Source organism: Protopterus annectens, chromosome 5.part0, assembly GCF_019279795.1.
Source record: "Protopterus annectens isolate FY-2018-M chromosome 5.part0, PAN1.0, whole genome shotgun sequence".
Lineage (NCBI taxonomy): Eukaryota > Metazoa > Chordata > Ceratodontiformes > Protopteridae > Protopterus > Protopterus annectens.
Genome location: NC_056735.1, coordinates 596,214,670 through 596,238,902, shown reverse-complemented (window position 1 = coordinate 596,238,902; position 24,233 = coordinate 596,214,670).

Sequence of the window (24,233 nt, the reverse complement as noted above, 5' to 3'; positions counted from 1 at the left end):
GTAGATATCTCCATAAATGAAAACATTATTTTCCAGCACCATTTCTAACAAACTGCATACTAAACTGATATCAATGCCATTGCTGCCAGCAGATTTTCTAATAGCCTCAATACCATAATCATTCAGTATTACCATGAATAAACTTCCTACATCCAAGGTAGCTAGCAATAACCCATCATATTCAGTTCTCTGCCCCATTTTTTCATAAAGATGTTCTAGGAATTGGGAGTTATCACGCAATACAGTGTTAGCTAGGTAATAGATTTTTTAGTTCACCTTCTATGAAAACTGACAAAGGCTCAGTTATCCATCCTCTTCCCGGGATAATGGGGTGCATAGGTAGATCTTGGTCATCTTTATATATTTTAGGTAAACCATTATTGGTGGGTATAGTGGGATGGGTAACTTCAAAATAGTCATATTGCTCCTTGGTAATGCATTGACTCAACAGCTTATCATAAAATGTATCTCGTACATCTGCAATCAATTTCATTATGCCCTTTTTATCAATCCTTACGTAAGCGTTACAATCCCGCATAGATCTTCCATTTCCTAGTGTAATGCTCACAATTCATAAACACTATGACTCGTCGGCTGGTCTGATTGCAATATCATTTTTCCTCATTAATTCATTCAAACCACACTGCTCATCATAATGTGAAAGTGCTTCTTACTTCCTCCTTGTCTAAGATTCACAACTTCATTTTCACAGTCGTATAAAAGCATTAACTGCTGGGTGGAAATGATGCACAAATGTGCTAGTTTTTTACAAGTGTAGACCTTATTGTTTTCATTAAAATTACTATTTCCAAATAGATGTCTGAGAGTAATATTCCTGCCAAAACACTTTAAGTCTGTAGTAAATTTACTTAACAGAGAGCGAAGGGAAGGCATGAAAGACAGTCCTCTCTCCAAAACCATTTTCTGCCCTATGGTTAAGTCACAATCAGATATATTAAAACTAATGATTCACAATCAGTGTCACTCCTCAGTAAATGTTCCATTTCTTCCTTTCTTCTGCTCACGGACTTGGATGTAGGTGAGCTCCTGCTTTGAATTAAAAAAGGTAGATTCTGAAAGATAGGCACGTGGGAATCCCCTTCATTCGGTCTAGTGCTTAATGAAGTGGAGGGTATCTCTTGCATTCTCGCAGAACCATCCAATGGATTTGCATTGTCTTTATTATGTATAAATTCCAACAGATTGCTTGTTGTAAAAGAGGTACTGGTCGAATTACCTGCTAAGGCTTCTGAGCAACTCATCTATTTCGCAACTTCATGCAAAGGTTCAGTTGTCATTGGATGTTGACCAAATCTGTAGGAGTTAGAATGGGACTCCCTACTGACATCCAGATTTTTATGTGGCTCTTTGTTCTTAAAATTATCTGTATATTTTTCATTCTCAATACCTATTTTTTCTCTTGGCCTCTCAAAGAGATGGCCATTTTTGTAGTCAGTGAAATCCCTTGTGAGTTTGTGACTCTTCACACTTTTTAACTTGTTCTCATAAGTATCTAATTTATTTTGCAGACTTTCCAGTTTAATAATACAAGCCTCCATTAAATCCATGCACTAAAGTTCAGCTTGTTTATCTCTGATTAGATCAGCTGTTTTTTCTTCCTATGGTTTAAAGAAATCTATTAAAAGTTTCATGTATTTGAAACTAGGCTCGATGTTTATAGCTTGCCATTGTGCCAATAAGTCAGGGAAGGTGTTGCCATAACTAGGCATACACCTTACCCATAGGCCTCTGGGTATAATTTGATGATGAAGGCAAGCAAGAAAGCTTCCATATGAAAGCACTGCCACTGTAGGCGTTTTAACCGATAAGCTGCATTTTCAACTTCTTGAAAGATAGTATCAAAGTCAGTAGTAATAAACAAATCCAATGCTATGTTACCACGCTCTAAATCAAGACTGAGCAATAAAAGTGGGTTAATCATACCTGTAAGCAAGCTAGTAACAGTTTTGAAAGCTAGTCTGTTAGCTTGTATAGACTCTTTGTTAAAGGAATCCATGCTGGAAATATCAGCTGCACTTTCAACCATTTGTAGCATAATAAACAAAGGAAACAGATGTGGAAAAAAGGAATACTAATATTAAAAGATGACAAATTAGATCAGACAGAATATGATTCAGAAAATATCTGTGAGTCTGTGAGTCTCACTTAGACATCACTGACATCACTGAACACAAATAAGGGGCAACAGGTGTTTTGTTTTGGCATAAAATGATACAGCACATAGACTGCTGCAGAACTGTAAGATTTTTTCAAAAGTTTTGCACAGAAAATACTAAAGACAAAAATACTCTTGGATGGCTTTTCAAGATTACCATGCAATAAACTCAGAGCTAATCTTTTTCATATCCCACTATATTATTTACAATGCACAGTCTACTATTTGAGGTTTCCAGAAGTTCTCTAGTTAAGAGACATCATTGTAATAGTTGAGATTAAGACTGTTTTCTGGAATATCCAAGGAAGTAATTTAAGGGAACATACCACAGTTTGATAGTGCAGAGTTCCATAAATTTTGAAACAAATTGGAATTTAGGAGAAGTTTTGTGGTGCTTTATGAGGTCTTCTGCCCTATTCAACCACACTTTTTAAGTATCATATGTAGAAGTATACCATTAAAGTGGGTTTTTGACATGATTTTCACACTAGTGGCACAGTAAGTTGCTGTTTTTGAAAAATGGCTTCATATTTCTGGAAAAATGAAATTGAGATGCTTTTTGAAGAGCTGTAAAAGTTTGCTATTAACTTTCAACATAATAAAGAGAGTAATCAGTAAATGGCAATGAGGTTATATAAAGCAAATATTCAAAGCACCCTTGAAGCAGTCAGGCAGCAGATGATGATTATTGTGAAAAGTTTTGAAAATCAAGTAATTACAATAAACACCTTTATTCATCCAAGAATAATTCAGGTGACTTCTTAATAAGATGTCATGATCCTAATCTTGCAGATAATGAAGGACATACAAAACAAAACAATGGCACTAAACAGTCAAACAGTTTATCTAGAACAGAGGTCAGTTATGCTGAGAAATAAGGAAGGGTGAAGGAACTTGCACTCGTGATATTTTGAGGGGGCAAATGATTTGATAGAGTTTGCAAAAATCATGATGATGCAGTGGATTTGATTTTTCCTATCAATGTCTTAAAAAAGCATACAGATTGTCACCATTGGAGGCTGACAGAGTCTATGGTAGTCAGCTATAAGTATTTTTGGTTCAGTCTGTGTCTCTGTACAGGAAAGAGCAGGTTATATTAAAACTCGCAAACTGCTAAAAGTATAATGGTTTATAGATGATCTGTGTTTTTGGATCACTATTTTTAGAGACTGCCATGCAGTAACGTGCTACTTTTGGCAGCCATAAAATAGTAATAATGGCATGAATTAAGATTCAAATGATTGATTCCAGTAATGCATAAGCTATTTTTTCTAACAGGATACAATTATTTACCTCAGCTCAGTGGATGATGGAGGACCTGCAAGGATTGCTGTAGTTGTTAGATTATGAAAGTAAAGAACATGTGGCCATGGAACAGGACAAATGAAATGAATGGCAAAATATTGTTAAACTAAAAAGATCTTAAGCAAAGGAAAGTGAGGCTGCCATTACATTTGCACTGGGTACCATGTGATAGAAAAGGGGTATTATGTGGCCACTTGGATGTGCGTTGCACTTTAGGAAAATTATGATAAGAATGGTCACGTGTGGTATAGTGAAGGGAATGCTGCTTAATGAAGATTGTACTTTACATGCTTTTTATTATCTTTGCTTTTCAAAATGCAGCTACCTAAGAGCTACACTGGCGCTCTTGTAACAAAAAGTCTTCCGAGTGGGTAAATGATGCTCAAGTGGCAAATTGAGACTGTCTGTTGTTTTGCACCTGATAACTGATTTAAAATGTATGCAAATTTCTAGTTATTTTCTTAATGGTGAAGTAGTTTTCAAATATAAGTGACACAAAATATGCTTTTTGAAACAGGCAATAATACCGTGTGCTACTGTTTCCCAACAGACAATCGCATTACAATCACAAATCTGTATTTTTAAACTGGCTACATTATAACTGATTTTCTATAGAAAAAGTGTTTTAAAATGTAATCTTTATGTTTAACTGTTAAGGATCAATACATTATACATGCTTTGTGGATGATTGCTCTTACCAAGACCAAGTATATGGTAAAAGTCATATGGGGTGAAAATGTTGCTTGCTTAGTAGAAAACTGTGACTATGGGCTGTTTTTAGTTTATATGTGTTAATTGAGTCTCATCTCTATACAAGTTATAATTGTGTTTAAATGAGGAGGGATACCATAGAGTCTAAATGCTTTAAAAGGCTCCACATGGGGCCAATATTTTGGTGGATATATTTTTTTAATTATTTTCTTTCATGCCCTGCTGACCATTATCTTTCTGCAATTTAATGTCCCTTTAGTTAGTGCAGGGGTGGGGACCATTCCTGACTAATTCATTCCTTGTGAGGTGAGAACTGATCATGGAGCCATCATACCAGCAACCATTAGGGCATTGTTATTATGCACCCTATTGCCCCTCCCCCCAGTGGTGATGTGGGCCTCTGCATCACTACAAGAGATCATAATTCTCAACTGTACAGATTTTCACAGAATGTCCAGATTTTTGGCTCATATTTGTTAGTCTGTTTCTCGTAAATGTTGTAGTTTTCTGGCAAATCACTGGGATCTTGGACTGAAATCACTAAATAATGACATCCATTTGAGTTTCAGATTTCAGATGCTTCAGAAAATGCATTTTAAAACAAACCTTGTCACTCTAGCAACTTTCTAAGTTTATAACAGAAATATTTAAAACATGTCGCTATTTTTGGGCCTTTGTCCCCTCATTTTGTCAGGCTTTGTCCAGATTTCTTGCACTAAGAGGTTGAGAGATATGGGGATCCAACTACACCCTGATAAGAGGTGTTCACACTCCTTGACACATATCCATGAGGGCTACCTTTAGTAGTTTGTGTGTTGATGCTGCCAGCACCCTCTCCCGTGTAGCTTGTGTTCAGACCAGCATACTCCATTCACATGGTGGATATAATATAGAGGGTTATAATTAGGTCGCTGATTGTAACCGCATTGTTCTGTGTTTGAGACACAGATGCCAAGAAATATGAGAGGTGAAGCCTGGCATCCATGTTGAACACATATAATAATGGGATGTGAGCAGAGAGATCCAATCATAACTTTTTGTAGTGCACGGGGGCTTATTTACTTTCTGTAGTATCAGTTTCAAAAGAAAAAAATGTGATGTGTTTTATGGCTTTAAAAGCCAGTAAAGCACTTAGTCAGTGCTGTTGCATAGACAGCAAGTAAGGAAAAAGTCAGAGACAGTTTTTAAATACTGCCCTAATTTAAATAAGCTACTTACAAACTAATGTCTGAAGGTTTAGTGGACATAGGAGGAAAGATATTCAGAGACTGAGGGATATCCCTTCATTTATACCTGACCATCACATAAGTTAGGGGGTGTGTAACAATTGTTGCACACCTCTGAAAGTGTTGTTACTGTCAGGTCTTGCTGTATAATAACATGTAACAGTTTTATCCTTTTTCCAGTTTTGGAGTATAATCATAGTGCTCCATGCACTCCTGTATTGCTGGATGTTTGCTCATAATATTTAACAATTATAAGGTTTCTTTACTTGAACACTATGTAATGGTAATGTTATCATGACCTTTGAATCTCTTTTCTATATAAGCATCTTGTATAAATATTTGTATGTAACAAGGGAATATACATGCCTAAATGGTTGAGAATTAAGTGTTCCTATGTACTTCATCCAATGTTTGTAACGAGGTCCTGTTAAAACTATTACATGATAATACTACTATAGTATTAATGTTTAAACAGATGGGTAAATATAGATTTCATGTGTTTTTTGCTGTGCTGTTTATTGCAGGGTAAATATGGATATCTTATGATAATAATAATCCAAGGATATTTTTAGACTTTTCAAAATGAAAATATAGTTTTAAGGATTGCAGATTAAATGCTGTTCTGACTCTGCTGTCTCTTCATTGTAGAACTTACATATATCAAAAATATGGGTAAAGAAGATTTGCTTATTTTGTTGTTAGAATTATATAGAGGAAATTTGTTTAGGTTAAATTAATATGTTTAGTGAAAGAATGCTTTGTCAGGTTGCCTGGTGAGGGTCCAATTTTAAAATGGATATGAAAAAAGATGATTGCATTACTCAAATGTAATTTAATATGGGATATGCGTTAGATGATTATTGTAACTTTAAAATGGAAAAGAGATATTTTGACTGCTGATTGCAGACATGCCAGCTGTCAACCCAAAACAGTTAATGTTTGAAATGATGGAATTAATTGTTGCATTGTTTTCTTAGTTACTGTAGCTAATGAATCTTTAGTCTTAGTATGCCAATGTGTTTGCCAGATTAAAGAGTGCATATCATTAGTATTGGCTTGGAATGGAAGAATGCAAGAGATGTGTACCATGTAGTATCTTAAATTGTGTATTGACTAGGTAAATGTCTATATTTTTTGGTGCAATCTGGTTAATATCTGATCTTTTGTGCAAACCGAGCATGTGATTTTCTATACATATATATATATATATATATATATATAGAGAGAGAGAGAGAGAGAGAGAGAAAGAACGAGAGAAATAGAGGTGGAAATCATACATATAATGAAATATTCATAATGTTGAATATTTTTTACACAGGCAGAAGTGATTGAAACTCACTTGATTGCTTCGGACTGTGTTAAGTTTAAGCAAGACTGCAAACATTGGGGATTGGGGAATTTGCCCTTTCCCTACTCTATTGCAATCTCAGAGTTAGGGAGTGTGGGGATGTAGGGGCGACATGCACTCCTACAACAAAATTAAGTGCTTTGCTTTTTCAGAGCTTTGGCTTTCAATCTTTCAGGATAGATGTTTAGCCATTTGACATTTGCGTACTTTGATGCTTCATAGTACACCCATATATATATATATATATATATATATATATATATATATTTGTGTGTGTATCTATTGTGTACAATTAAACTAATTTAATGTCGAAATGAAAACACTGAAAAAAAAGTTTAATCATACACAATACTGAAAATGAAAATATCGAATGAAATAATATTGAGAAAGGAGAACTATTATTTTCTCCCAATATTAATGTTAAAACCCCAGTAACACTAGCCTTAAATTCATCATTTTTCATTTTTTTTTTGAAGGTAAGGTGGTGATAACTTTAGCCCTAATGCTGCCCCTTCCCTCAACCCTAACCCTACACATTACCTTAATAAAAACCTTCCTATAACACTGCCACCACACACGACACACTCAGGCACACAAACATTCACAAACACACACAAACAGCACTATACCTATGCCCTAGACGATTTGCTTGGGCAGTGAAGTATACTTTGGGCCAGTTTAAGTTGATTGAAGTTTTGATTGTTGGGAATTCCAACCAATTTAGTTGGTTGAGTGCTAGACAATTATGGGTTTTCAAATTCTGCTGTTTTTTTAGAATATTTTTCTAGTTTTGTTAAAATGGTGGAGTTGATATTTGTAAGTAGGGCAGACGCATAAGCACAGGTGAGTGCAGCAGTCTTTCTAGATTTCAAGATGAGGTGGGGAGGCAAAGTTTTATATGGGCTTTTTTGACAGAATTTTGTATATGTAGGTTAAATTTTAGATCATCATCTATGGTGACCTCAAGTAATTTAGTATATGTGATAACTTCAAGTCTAGTGCTTTGTGTTCTATAAATGTGGAAACTGGCGAGAATAACAGGTTTTGCATTAACCATAATTTCTGAAGGACATGAAGTCTGAATCTCAAAAGTTTGTCATTATTCATTGACTTCAATCTTCAATGATTTTTCATAAAAGATAAACATCATGAGCTAAATATCTAGACATTCTGTAAATGTCTGGATGGTTGTGAAGTATGTGTTGAGTTGGAGGTGGTTCCCCTTCACAAGATCAAATGGATGGAAGCTCGAAATTCATAATCTCGAGACCAGAATCTCAAACTTCCATTCACTCAAAATTGTGAATGGGAGCCCTAGGTTTAAAAAAAATAAAAAGTTAACTTACCGTATTACAGGGGGCCAGGTCTCCTGTACCCTAGCAGTTTAAATGTGAATGTTCCATGACTGCACTATAGCGAAGGAATGGAAAATCTTCCATTTTGCGCTTACACGTATAGCGCGGAATAGGAAATTTCCCTTTCCTTCACTATAGTGCGATCTCAGAGTAGGTATATTTAAGTAGGGGGATGTAGGGGGTGCACCTGCGAAAACATTTGAAAGGTTTTTTTGTCCCTTTCATATGTTCGAGTTTCTCTAAATTCAAGATTCTGGTTTTGAGTTTATGACTTTCGAGTTTAGAGACATTCGATCATATGAAGGGGAACCATTGGATGCATATCCTTTTCTGTGGAGCAGGTGTCCATTTTTTGTGAGAGAAGAGGAAGTTGGGGAAGGAAGTAAGGGAAGTATGGGGGAAGGTGAGAGGGGTAAGGTAGGTTGCAGGGAAAGACAGACATGATTATCATGATATGAGGTAACACAATGAAGGACAGTGAAGACAATGATGGAGGAGCCATCAGACAGAGGGAAGACAGGGGTGAGGGTAGAATTGTAAAGCCAGTATGGGTGGATATGGACAGAGAAGGGAGGGAAACACAATGTTTGGGGATGGGACTGGGTGATTGCAAATACAGTCTCTGCCAGCTGAGATTACTCATCACCCTAGTTACGGTCACCAGTTTGACACACCTTGCCAGTGAAATGGGTGCAAGTTACTGTTCTGCTTCATATATTAATAAAAGAAATAGAAAAAGACAAAACAATAAACAAAATAAATATATTTAAATTAAATGAATGGATGGTTTTAATGTTCTGATGAATTTTTACTGAGAGGAAAGAAAGCACTTAACAGCCATTAAAGTCATTGTTTTTTCAGTGTGTTCACCCGGGTGTTGGATGTTCTTTGCATCACAGCAAGTGTTTTAGTGATTCAGATATATACAAGACAAAGGAAAGTGACAAAGTAGATGTGAGGGGAAGAAATACAAACACAATAAAAATTTGAAATCTTAACTGTATTGATAATGATACATTTAAACAGAATAAACTTATAATAGTAGTTCACAATCAGTAATTTCATAAACCTGGCAGGAGTTAATTGACCAGACCAGCATATACCTGTGGTTTGTGATGTAGTTTGATATTTGAGAATGCAGTACATGTACAAAGTAGACATGCTAGTCAGGCATACATATTTCAATCACAGGTGATAAGAAAAGGACAGCAACTTCTATTGTATATTAGAAAACGTCCAACAAAATAGTAATTATGGCATTACATATATGGACCAAGTACTGCTACAGTAATACTACTAGAAAGAAAAATATACATGGAAAGTTTTCCATGATAACACAGCTGTGGGTTGGGTGGAGGGGATTGAGCCCAATGCCACCCTTATAATGTGAGAACAATGACACTTGAAATGCAAATCTACTCTTCCACCTAGATAGAAGGTGGCATACAGAAACAAACTTCTAACACAGCCCAGTCACCCTGCTATCTTTGAGCTATGACAGTAATGACTGATGTGGCTATGGTGTCTGAAAGTTATATAATTATTTTTTATTGCCTAACAAAATCCAGTCATACACATTTCAAGCAACTATTTGTAAATGAGAGGAAAGGCTGCATATGATAATTGATGAAGAGTCGGAGGATTTATCTTAGATGAGAAGGGGAGAAGAGTTAAGTGGGATAAGTTCATTCTCCTCACAGAACAATGTGGTTTAGGATTACCTGATTTGACAGGATCTAATAGAGCTAAGTAGTTAAGACTCATATACATAACACAAGCAGGGAGTTATAAATCAATGTGGAAAAAGATGATGAAATAGGGGTGAATAGGATTTTGGTTTCATATCCTTATGGAGAATGACAACAATCATGCAGAATATTATATTCATAAAGTCGCAGAATGTTTTCAAAAAACTAAGCCAACTTGAGAACGGAGAAAGGAGATTTTGACTGCAAGTAGGGTATAGAAAATAAGCAAGAAAGGGCTAGAATTTTCTAGAGAAAAACTGACAAAGGAACCAAGGCATTGGAAGCAAATAACTAGAGAGGGAAAAGTAATTAAAGTTAGATAAAGTTAAGCAGAAGCTTGGACTGCATGTTATGGACTGCCTTCCCTACCAGTGATGGATATCAAAGTATAGGAAAAGAGAAGGGTTGGGGAGTATTAAGTGAAAGTCCAGCTCTTGTAGCTTTTGGTCAAGTCTAGACCAGAAGTTGATTTTATAGGGGGCTAATAAGTAGGTCATATAAAATATTGCATGCTAACTATAAAAATTAATCAGAGGAGATTAGAAATGATTGGGAAGAGAAACTGCTCCAATTTGCTCCTTTGCATCTCTACAGTCCTTACTGATTTCTTCATATACTATAGACATAAAAAGTTAACTGAGTAACATTTGTTGATGGCTTGTATTTCCAGTGTAAAGCCTGACCTAATATAACATCTGCACGTACAGTACATAGCTGGTACCGATGCCTAACTTTGTCCTATCAGTGTAGAAGGTCAGAACTGTGTCACTTCATGTCACTATAATGGTGATGACACTGTTTCCCCATGTGTGGGATGCCAGCAGCACATGCGTAAGCCTTTTCTAAATAAATCCATGCTTCAAATTTATATAAAGGCCTTTCAATGGCCTCCTGCAGGAGTCTTTGCTTGCAATCTTGATTGAGGAGATATAAAAATATTTTTTATTTCTTTCATGCATCACCTCTTTGCACTAAAATGAATGCTGGCCTCTCCTTCACCAGCCATGATGTCTTGAAGAATTTCACAAAAAGTGACAGAAAATTGGCACTTGAATCAGATCTCACATGATTCATGTCCCACACAAAGACAGGTATCAACTAGCATGTTGTTTGTGAAAAGAATGGCACATTTAAAATATATAGGTAGGGTATTACTATGGTTCCAATGGCACTTTAAAATGTATATCTTGTCAGTTTTTTATTCACGTGTTAGCTCCAGAAACAACATGCTCTACATGGACCTCATTTATAGAATTTAAATATGGTACGGCAATTCCCTCACCCTTACAATCATAGCTAACCCACATGTGCACAGACCTGGCTGCAGGTCTACAAGCACGTGCACAGCATGATGTAGAAATCTGCACAATGTTTACCAGGTGAGCTGTTTTTACAAACCGAGCAACTGAGAAACAATAACGATTTGAGTCCTAATTAGAATAATCATCAGGCCTAGAGGGGAGAATAAACATGGCATATGCAGAATCAAAACATACCTGGCAGGTGGTGCAGAGGGTTAAGATCATAAGCTGCAGGTTCTGTGATACATGGTTTGATTACTTCAGTCCTTGTTTGCAAACCTGAGCAAGTCAATTAACCAGATGCTGTCCCTACCTCATCCTTCAAAAGGGACTGTGTGTCCAGTGATCCTAACTGGTTAAAGGGGTATTATTGTTATCATTATCGAAAAGCACAGCAGTGATCCTAACTGGTTAAAGGGGTATTATTGTTATCATTATCAAAAAGCACAGCAGTGATCCTAACTGGTTAAAGGGGTATTATTGTTATCATTATCAAAAAGCACAGCAGTGATCCTAACTGGTTAAAGGGGTATTATTGTTATCATTATCAAAAAGCACAGCAGTGATCCTAACTGGTTAAAGGGGTACTATTGTTATCATTATCAAAAAGCACAGCACCTCATCACACTGTGGAAGAAAGCTTCTGTAACCCAAATTTTGAATCGGGATAAGGGTACTTTTGAAGAAATATATCTTTCTCAGAAAGACATCTGCTTAACTAAACCAAGTGGTACTTTTTAAAGATCCACCCCTTTGTACAATGTTAGCTTTTGGACTTAAGGCCTGTTATGGCTGTCAGTTTATCAGTATTTCTAAATGTGTTCTTCAAAAGTGCATTAAACGATACATTGATTGCAAGTGTACTGAATGTAACAACATGCAGGATTGCTAAGGTAAATGGTAGACGCACCCATGAGCTCATATTTAGAGTAATGTTCAATATTATGCTAGTATTCTTTCCTTTGCACATGTCATTATGCACAATCTTTTAAATAATGTTATTGTAAAAGTTAAGTGTTGTTCAGTCACAGTTATGTGAATGTTCTTTTTGCTGGAGGGAAAGGGGGGGTGAAGATGTGCTCAGTCCATCCACCTACTTGCTTGATATTTAGATTGGGAATACATATGTATAACTGTAAGATACAACTAGCGCATGCTATATGACATAATAGGATAGTAGCAGTAGTCCAAGGATTAGTGAGGCCTGTGATGGAGTAAGGCTGTTAATGCCATTGTTTTCCATAGAGCCAGAACTATGCTTAAAACAGGGCTCAAAGCAACAAAATATTGAATCTGATGAACCACCAGCATCCACCCAAAAAGTAAAATTCAGTGATGCTGACATTCTGCACTGTTGGGCAAAGTAGCTGAAATAAGAATCTCTTGCAGACACACATTTACTATGACTGTGGCAAAGCCTAGCATACTTGCATGACATGCTCTGTCTGAATAGGGAAATATGGCCATCTTCAGATGTACATTGGGTACAGCATTGTTGTGAGAAATTTAAATGTTTTTGAATTACTCTGCATATTGTTTTATCTCATTATCATACTTGTTACCTCATTAAACAGTCATTCGCATATAACAGGGCCAACCACATTATTTGACCCAGCAACATCATTTAATTGGATTTTTTGAATTTCACACACCATGCACATGGGTGCAAATACTCTTAGTGCCCTGCAGCATAGTTTTCTGAATCATGCCCGTAATCTTTGATAGGTTTATAGATTTGTAGATTTATACTAGGCTAATGATCACCAGGGTTTTTACAAGCCTAGCTGTGCAACCCAACCCAGTTTTCTCCAGATTCCTTGGATGTCTATTTGGTGGAATGTGTCAGTAAGGAGATAGCTAAGGGTTATGCGTATGTGTTGGGGGGTATGTTAGTTGGGTATTAATTTTCTTAATGTTGACCTCTGTCCATCAGAGACATGGGGTCCAGACCAGGGATGAAGTTGCAATTTCCCAGCCAATGGTCAATGTTTTGTTTGCATAGGATCAGGGATGAAGTCTACTTCACATAGATGGGGAGCTTATTCCACAGTATGGGGATGCTTTGAAACACATATCTGACACTCTAGCATGTACTGTTGATGTTGTAGACATAAATCAGTTCCTCAGATCTAGTGTTTCTGATGCTGTTTGCTTTGTGGATGTGCAAGAGATCCATCAGAGTTGGATTTGAGAATGCCATATATGCCAGGCATAGATCGCCTCTCAGTAATCTGTAGAAGACTTAGTATAGAGATAGGGCCTTAAGGCAATCTGTGTCAGACAGGGTATTTCATACCCTGGATTTTCCTGCTGTGGAACCTCTGAAGACATTCCAACTGTTGTAAGTGCTTGGTTAAATATATGCCAAAGAGGGCATTTTATTTAATGATGGGTCTGATAAGGGATGAGTAGAGTGATGCTATAACTTCCTTGGACCCGCATCCCATACCTCTGCCTATGAGTTGGGTGTCATATACATTTTTCCCTCATCCATAGCCTTGGCTACCCTATGGATGAGGTTTACCAGGTTGAATAAGCAAGACCTTCCCTTAACAAAGCCAAACTGGAATAGGTCCAGTGGCTGTAGGTTGCCAATGTCCTTGTTGACCATTTACATGATATTTTTTTTACCTAGCTTTGCATATTAGAAGTATCGGACTGATGATTCTGTAGTTCCTAGGTTGGAAGATAATCCACCCTTATGAAGAGGGATGTCAGTTGTGGCCTTCCATTCACCTGACATGTAACCTCTTTTGAGGCTGTATTTGAAGAGTGCTTCAAGTTGTCCTGCTAAGTCATGTTTTAGGCTATTTAGTTGGCAACTGGGGATACTTTCAGGGCCAACTGAAGCTGTGTTTTTTGCCTTAGTAATCTTCATCAGGATCTGCTCCTTGTTGATAGTTGGGGAATATAGTAGAAGGGATTTCATGGGGGTGAAGGGGGGAGATGGAGGGTGAATATAGAGATAAATTTATCAGCTAGTAGATTTGCTATGTCACTTGGATAGACCAGGGTATCTTACTACTGCAACTAGGGTACCAATCCCAGTCTTCTTAATGTTAAAACACATTTTGGTTAACAATGGTATTATTTAAAACCTTTAACTGTACTATGTTTACCAAATGTTAATGGTTTAGCAAATGTATGTATTTGTGGTGACTTAACAGCATTAGACTCTGTACAGTCAAATACACAGTTGAAATCATACCCATTAAGCTGACTTTCATAGTAGTAAAAAGAGTGATTATATGTATTTAGCATGTAAACCTAGACTCTACTAAATTGTGGTAAAGTGTTGGAATTCCATCTTAATATTCAATAATGATGATTGTGAGTATTCCATGTTTATTACTTTATTGAGTATTCCATGTTAGTATTCAGTAATAATGATTGTGAATATTCCTTGTTTATTACTATATTGAGTATTCCTTGTTTACCACTATATTTAAATGGGATAGTTTCATGAATGCCTACACTAAGTGCACACTAAGTGTACAGTAATCTGAGTTTTCCTACTGATGTTTTTTCAGCCTTAATTATCAAGGGGATTCATAAACATTACCACAAAGTGTAAGTGCACACAGTCTGCATTTGAGTACATCATTACCACATTTGTGTGCCTTCTAGTCTCTCAGAAACATTACATATATGTCCACACGTTGTGGTGACCTTTATGAATCTCCCCACGATATTTAAGGCTTTAAGAAAATCAGTAGGGAAAATAAAATTAGGAGGAAGAAAGTGTGAGTTGTACTTGTGTTGTTTGTTCACTCAAAGTGGTGTACACTTAGTGTAGGCATTAATGAGGCTCAAGGTTAGTGTAATCTTTCTGAGTGACTAGAAAGCACAAGAAATATGGTAGGTATTTTCTTGAGTACAGAACGTGTACATTTAGGATACACTTAGTGTAGGCTTTATTGAACGTGGCATATTATTTTATACATAGCTGCATTCCTTTTTCATACAGTTTTGATCCTTCTGCTCTTATATTTATATGGTGAGCTAGCTACCTTTAACATTCTTATAAGAGAAGCGCAGTCTGGGTCTGAACTGTCTGCAAACAGCTACAGTTAACTTTGAACCTAACACCACTCTTAAGTATTCAACTGCGGTACCACCTTTAACATTCTTATAAGAGAAGCGTAGTCCGGGTCTGAACTGCCTGCAAACAGCTACAGTTAACTTTGAACCTAACACCACTCTTAAGTATTCAACTGCGGTACCACCTTTAACATTCTTATAAGAGAAGCGCCAGTCCGGGTCTGAACTGTCTGCAAACAGCTACAGTTAACTTTGAACCTAACACCACTCTTAAGTATTCAACTGTGGTACCACCTTTAACATTCTTATAAGAGAAGCGCAGTCCGGGTCTGAACTGTCTGCAAACAGCTACAGTTAACTTTGAACCTAACACCACTCTTAAGTATTCAACTGCGGTACCACCTTTAACATTCTTATAAGAGAAGCGCAGTCCGGGTCTGAACTGTCTGCAAACAGCTACAGTTAACTTTGAACCTAACACCACTCTTAAGTATTCAACTGCGGTACCACCTTTAACATTCTTATAAGAGAGGCGCAGTCCGGTCTGAACTGTCTGCAAACAGCTACAGTTAACTTTGAACCTAACACCACTCTTAAGTATTCAACTGCGGTACCACCTTTAACATTCTTATAAGAGAAGTGCAGTCCGGGTCTGAACTGTCTGCAAACAGCTACAGTTAACTTTGAGTATGTGTCTACCTGTTTGAGCCAATCTTCATTTTCCCCTGGAGAGCACTGTGCTTTGGCTGTAAGCAGCCCCCCCCCCACCACACACATCTTCCACTTTCTCTTATTCCCTTCTGTTAGCAAATAGTATCCATAATTGATCAATACTGTGTGTTTGATAATTTAAACTATGACCACAGTAGCCTACTGATACAAGGTTATCCTGTTTTTCCACCTGAGAAATTAAGAATAAACTTACAGTTTCAGAGCAGTCCTTGGTCAATTGTGATTGTTTCTTAACACATACTTGTCTTGCTTTGTGATTGTTTCCAGCCCCTCATACAAGAACCTAACAGGGTCTCTACCCACTTTGCTCCCCACCCTGCCCCCTATTCCCTGCCGCCCCCAGTGGTCCCACCTATATTGCACTCAAACCCCTCCCATCTTTTCAATAACCAACCACAGTGCTAACCCAACACTACCTCCTCCATATTCCCTCTACTTTCACACCTCCTCAACTGACATGTACAAGCATACCTTTCCTTTGCTCACTGCATGCACTCTCCTTGCATATCATACATCCTACCAAAGCTCCATCATTCCCCCACTTAACCACTACCACTGTACTACTACTCACACCACCACCCATGTCTCACCCATACTCAGCTCCCCTCCCACGAGCTCAAGAACCATCCCTATGCACCCCCCACATATTCTGCCAACTATATTACTCAATCGTAAAGCATCCCTACAACTTAACATAGTAACCTTCCCACCATACCTATTAGCACAATCATAAAGTTTCCCTTATAAACAAACACATTCAAAAACTGAGAAAACTAATAATCTCATGCATATCAAAACTAGCCCTAAGTGGAGACATCCACCCCAACCCTGGCCCTACCATCTCCAACCCCAATCCTCATAATCAGACTAGAAACCACAACTTCTCCCATATTACAGCCAATAGAAAGCCAAGTGACTTCCTTCTACTAAGGCTAAATATTAGAAGTATATCCAACAAAGTCCATGAACTCCATGCCACCATTGACTTATACTCACCAGATATTGTCATCCTGACAGAAACCTGGCTAAAACCTCACATTACCAGTGAGCAAATACTCCCTACAGGTTACGGCATACTAAGAGTAGACCGGCTAAACAAAAATGGAGGTGGTGTAGCTATAATATTTAAACAGCATCTAAACATCCAGATCTTAAAATCATCAGCTCCACAAATAGGCAATGAAGAAATAATATATACCAACCTCAAAATTAACCAAAACAAAACCATCAACATAATTGGATGCTACTTCCCACCTGGCCAAAACATCCTTCCACTAGAAAACCTCCTCAGCTGGTCTACCCACCATCTCCCCACAAGAAACTATCATCTTGGGTGATTTTAATATTGACTGGCAATCCTGTTATGGCAACAATCCAACCCATCATGTACACCTTCATGGCTTCACCCAACTAGTCCAGTCACCAACAAGGATAAATAAAAACTCCAGCAAGAACACTACCTTGGAATGGATACTAGTCAGTAAGAACCCCCAGTCATATATAACAGGCTGCTTATCAGACAGCCTCAGTGATCACTCCCCAACATTCCTACTCAAAAAATACCTGTACAAAGCTAAACCTGTCATCTATCATCAAATACGTAAAAAAAATAAACTTTAACCCACTCACATTCATCTCATCCCTCAAAGAATGTAACTGGCATGCTCTAAAGTACCTCAGTCTAGATGACGCAGTTGAATTTTTTAATACTACCTTCCTGAACATTCTTAATTACCATGCCCCCATAAGATTTTCCAGAACCAAAGCATAACCCTCCCCATGGCTACAGAAAGCCACTAAGTCAGAAATGAAAAACAGGGATAAAGCCTGGGAGCAATGGCGCAAAACCAAAACCCCCGCAGCTAGACAGAAATTCCTAGAACTACGCAATAGAGTCAAAAAGCTAATAAAGCGGGACAAATTCCAATACTACCAGTCTGCTCTAGACTCCTCACAACACAGCCCCAAACAATTCTGGTCCTCCATAAACTCCATCCTCCACCCAGGTAAAGTCAGTACCCCTCCTCCTAACATCCCTCACTCCTCAGAAAATATTGCTACCTCATTCAACACACACTTCACCCAAACCATGCTATCACTAGCTAAACAACACAACCCCTCCCCTCCAACCCACATCTTCAACTAGTAATCTCCCCACTGCCTTCTCTTTCTCCTGTACCTACCTCCAACATAAAAACTCTTAACTAAACTTAAACCCACCAAATTAGCAGCAGACAACCTCCCAAGTGAATACCTACAAATCGCAGCTGATGCTCTGGCCTACCCAGTATCCATCTTGATTAACCGATCTCTGTCAGAAAGTTACGTTCCCACATTGTGGAAAGTCTCACATATAATTCCCCTCCACAGAGGCAGACCCTCTGCAGAACTAAACAATTACCGCCCCATAGCTATTCTCTCTCAACTCTCCAAAATACTAGAGAGATGCATACACTCTCAGGTCTCACACTACCTCCTTACTAACAACCTCCTTTCCAGTACTCAGCATGGTTTCTGACCAAACTAGCACCACCACTGCCTTACTCTCCTTTACTAACACTATCCTTCAGCATAAAAACAATGGCTATCTCTGCTCTGCTACTTTCCTAGACCTATCTAAAGCATTTGACATGGTCCCACACAAACAACTTATCTCTGTCCTCAATAACCTATCCTTCTCACAATCAGTCACCAACTGGTTTCAGAGTTACCTGTCTGACCGCCAACAACCCGTTGTATGGCAGAATGACATATCTCCCCAACTACCTGTCTCCATAGGGGTTCCCCAAGGATCCATCCTTGGACCCCTACTTTCTCTGTTTACACCAATAATCTAGCCTCTGCCACCAAACATGGCACACTCATCCAATACACAGATGACTCAACCATCATCTGCTCAGCTCAGTCCCTACCCAAACTGCAAAAAGTCACACAGGAAGCCTTTTCCTCTGTTGAAACATGGTTATCCAATGCCCAATTAATACTCAACCCAAACAAAACTAAACTACTCATCTTCCAACCCACCAAACATACTCAAAACAACTCTCACTTTAACATCACAGCAAAAGACAACACCACTATATACCCAACTGAACACACCAAATTGCTAGGAGTGGAAATAGACAATAAACTAAAATTTGACATTCACATATCCATGACCATAAAAAAAGTCCACAAAAAACTAGGAGCATTATACAGAAATAAACAATTTCTCACCAAAGCAGCAAAGATTTCAATAGCAAATTCCCACCTTATATCCACCCTACTTTATGCCTCTCCAGTATATACCAACCTGCTATAACAAAATCGCCAAATTCGTCACATGGGGCATCCTACCATAGTCACCACTGTCTCTCACTTGCTGAACTGGGCTGGCTTGAACTCCCTCACCTCCTTCAGTGGTATCAACTCTCACTCGCCCACAAACTAGTAAACCATCCACTAAATGTCCCATCCCTCCAGAATCTACTCCAACCCTATCGCACCACCAGACCACTAAGATCCAGCAACAAAAATCACTTGCAGATCACTAAAGCCAATACCTCTGCTGGTGAAGCACTATTCTCTTGCACCATAGCCAAATTATGGAACTCACTCCCACCCACAATTACCTCCGTACCATCATACACCAACTTCAAAACTTTATTAAAAGCGCACCTAAAACATGCAGGCTATGCCCTTGCAACTCCCACTCTAATATCATCCACCCCATCCAACTACTACCTTTCTTTCACCTCTACTAACTACCTTGATGATAGCAAGCTCAGATGCTCATAAGCCTAGTACTTATTATACAGCAGGAACTTCTCATTGTTACATTTGTTAATGCCTGTTATGTACTTCACAGATAAAGATTCTAGTTGTCTACTGATGTACTATGGTCTTCATCTATAAATATGTTGTAAGTAATTTCTATATTACATTGTTAATCGCTATGTAATCCAATGTAACTACTGTCTGTTTATTTTACTGTGGAGCTTTTCTCCCCGGGCCATCGCTGAAAATGGACCCACGTCCAGTCGAACACTCCCGATCAACAAATTTAAATAAATAAAATAAAATAAATAAATAGAGCATGTCTCATTCTCATAACATTTAGGACATACTTTCTCATTATGAAGAATACTGTTTTTTTTTCAGAAAGATTAAATCTGCTTTGTGACACTTGGGTATTTAATTAAGCTGCATCTTTTCTGCACCCAGTTTAGCCATTATTGTTTTTATAGATAAAATACTGAATATGTTCATCATATCAATCTGCCTGCATTCATGTTCTAATATATTAATGTTGATGATGCTTTGATATATTTGTTGTAAAACTATTTAAAAATCTAAGAATTATTTTCATTTTTGTTTTCAGAATTCCATTCTTCAAATATAGAGGACAGTTCAACTAGGATATTTAAAATTACATAAATCATAAAGTATCATTTTAAACAAAACATTCTTGGAGTCCATATATGCCGAGTTTAATAAGATTTGCCTAGCTAAATTAACCTTCTAAATTAACTAACTATCCACCACAGGTGTACTGCCCAATAATGTTTAACTTATAATTGACTTATAGAAACGTTAATGAAATCTAGGTCAGTGACATCATGTAAAAGTAAAATGTATGCTTGTATTCATATCTTAGGGGTCATGAAGCCATATACAATACAGTTTCTTAGTGAGATATGGTATAGACTGAAATGAGGGAGTGTCATTTTGCTGTTCTTAACTTTCCTTTCTTTTTCTCCTTTTCTCTTTCTTCTACTCCCTATTATATTTGACATTTCATCTCTTTCCTTCTTCTTTATTATATTTTTTTCTATTTTTTATTTTTATATCATTCTATTTACTTTCATTTTATTTCTTTATATTTCCCCTTTCCCCCTCCTTCTTCCCTTCTTTTCTCCTATTCTTTTCCCCCAACTCTGCTCTCCTTTTTTATCCTCTTTTATTTCCCTCTGTTTAACCCTTTGCAAATTATCCTGCATTTTCCTTATCTTGTCTTGAAACATGCCGAACATCTTTAAATAAAAATGCATTTGAATTTTGTTTCGTTATCAAACACAAAATAGCATACTTCCTCAATACAGATTTATACTGTTAATATTCGCACAAAGTTTTGATTTTATTAGTCCCTATACTTTCTCATCACAATACATTTTTGCAATTTACTTATATAAAAAATGTATATTATGATGCAGTCTTGGTTACACTCGATGAAAAGGCTCAATATTGCTTTTTTTATACAATAAAGTTTCCTGTGTTTTTTTACTGGCGGTCTCATGGATCTGGTTTCTAGCTTCATTTTGGTGTTTTTAAGGTTCTTGGTTTGTTATCCATTCCAGCTAGTTTACTTACCTCCAAACATGTACATTCAAACTACATTTTATTCTTAAGATGTTATTTAACCCTGACACATCAATGGCATGCAAAACACAGGTGATAGCATAGTTCTTTGTATACTAGAACAGCAAGAACATTTTAAGTGATATTATAGACTTTGGTTTACTTTTCAAATAGCAAACTGATGATGGCTCTTGATGTCATTAGTCATGTAATTGATGCTTTTATATTTTTTTAATTTGTATTGATTTATACTGAAGTGGCTGTCAATGGAATTTCAGACTGCAACATCTGACCTTTGAACTGTTATTTCTGAGTAGTTGTACAGTTCCAGTTCAAAAGTAAAATCGAAGGATTCTGTTATTTGCATTGTGACTTGTCTGCCTAAGGAAAGATTTATACTTGGTACACCAAGCTGTTGCTAAGAAATTGCAAGAACTGAAGGAATTGCAGAGAAAGGCAACATTTTTAATAATTCCATGTTTTACTTGTTAAATATGCATGCAGTACAAGAAATCCTATAATGTAAATCAGCCTTTAGTTTAGACTAGTATCAGACATTTTATTTTATGTTGTTCATCATGTCGAGTATAGATTTACACTTTACTGAGGAATGACTATGCTAGTTTATCAAGTTTCTTCTACCAAATTATATTTTTATATCTACAAATCATGCAAATTGAAATCCTGTTTTTAATTTGCTGAGTCTATAAATATTGCAAATGAACATATATAGAGTCTAAATTAGCCTAATGTGACACATTCATTTATATCAGACAACAAGGCAGTGTGGCAATGGGACAAATCTTGTAACATATTTCCATTTATGTCTGTATTTAACAGTGGAACTGCAATTTACATTTAGTAAAAGTATCAGTTTTACTCATTTGACATATACTAGTTAATAAGTAGGTGCTTAGAGCTGTCAAGACAATCCAAAAATTATAGTTGTATTTATATTTAACATTCACTTCATGTTTTACTTATTTGTAAACGTCTCACAATCATCATTTGGCATTTGCATTACAGAATGGGACAAAATGAGCAGGTATTCCACTCTATAGTCTGGTGCATACTTGAAAAATTAACATAAAAATATGATTTCATAATTTTATTATTTATTGTGGAAAAAGAAAACAAATGCCAGGTCTTTTCCTCAACAAGAGATTTATGTTGTACTTCAACATAAGATATATGAAAACAGATAAATTAATAGGTTGTATAAGAAAGGGGATGTCTCGAGCAGTGAGTGCTATTTTTATGAGTTATGCATTAATGTATATATGAAAACTTTCCATTGTTGCTACTCTTACTGGCTGTTTTTTTATTTAATTATAGTCATCCAATTATATAAAACCAGATAATAATAGGCCAAATTATGGCCCCCTAAGGGAATGCATAGTAAGAGAAAATGATCATGTGTTAATTGTTAGTGATTTTGACAGATAAATAGTAGGAGATTAGTCTTCAGACATTATACACCTAGTCAATAACTACACAATAATCAAAGGTAAGAAACAAACCATATACCTTGTGTCTGTGAGGTAAAGACCTTAGCCATTTTGCCAATCACCAAAAAATAAACTTCAGACTGGATATGTTTCTATAAAGTTTAATTGTGCAGTGGGATCTGCCATGGAAGCTGACATCTTTATGAAATATATTTTTGAGGAAAGGTTTGATTATTCACTAAGTATCCAAATGCCAGAACTGCGAGAGGCACCTATTGCAAGATCTGCAGGGCAAACGATAAAAGGGGGGTAAATATTTCAATCTTTTGCTCTGACCCTTTTCATAGACAGTATAAGAGTCAAAGCCACATGTATGGGAGGTTGCAGACTGAAGCCTATCTTCCCTAAAAGAGGTATTTCCCTTGCCAGAATGTGTTAGCAGTAGCTCCTGCTGCATATTCAAAAATGAGCCCTTCTCTTTTTTAAAACAAATTTCAAGTCTCATTCCCTGTAATATCATGTACAAAAGTAAATATCTTTGCATATCTTAACACAATAATTTCCCACCTTTGTCTGCATATACATAGTCTGGATGTATGACTATTATCACTGTTGCATTTGAATGCTGTGGGCATAAACAGTGTGCTGCAATACTTCTTCTTTTAGTTTTTTCCCAGTTAGGGGTCACCACAGCTGATCACCTGTATGGCAGTGAAGTTTTATGGTGTCAGGTTGCCAGGCCAGCGTCCAACCTTCCACAGAAGGCACACACATGTACGCACTCATGCCTAGGGCCAATTTAGAGTGCCCAACCCACCTACAGCATGTCTTTGGGATGTGGGAGGAAACTGCAGCACCCGGAGGAAACCCACACAACCACAGGGAGGACATGCAGAGTACACACAGAAGGCACCCCAGCAGTGTGCTGCAATACTAGGATGGTCAATTATTTGGCATGTGATTGCATTTAAGATTTCTTTGAAATATGTATGCACTGTTTAACATGTATTGTTCATCTGCATATTTTTTATTACTGTTATTATATACTGTGTACTCATGGTGTTTTTCTTACCAGTTTTCTGCTATATGGGAGTGTATCTAGTCTGAATAACTTACTACTCAACTGATACATTAAAAAATTGTCTTTGACTCCATTCATACTAATGGTCTTAGAACGGTGCATTTCTTAATGCTGTATTTTACACTCTGTTACAATATTCATTGTTTTGTGGATATGATGCATTGCAACCAGTTTGGAAGGAAAAATGCTAATACACATAAATAAACAGGTCCATTTGCTTCAATAATTAGTACTTTGCGAAATGCTAGAAAAAATAAAAGATCTGCACTCATTCTGGTAGTTCAGACATTTGTGCCTGCTAGTCTTTGATTCATTTTTATCAGGAAATTGACATCAGAAGCTGCTAAATAGTCACAAAAATGCAGCCATTCAATCTGGAAAGCAATGTCAGGGTGACATTTTTTCAGAACATTAGGTTAAATTG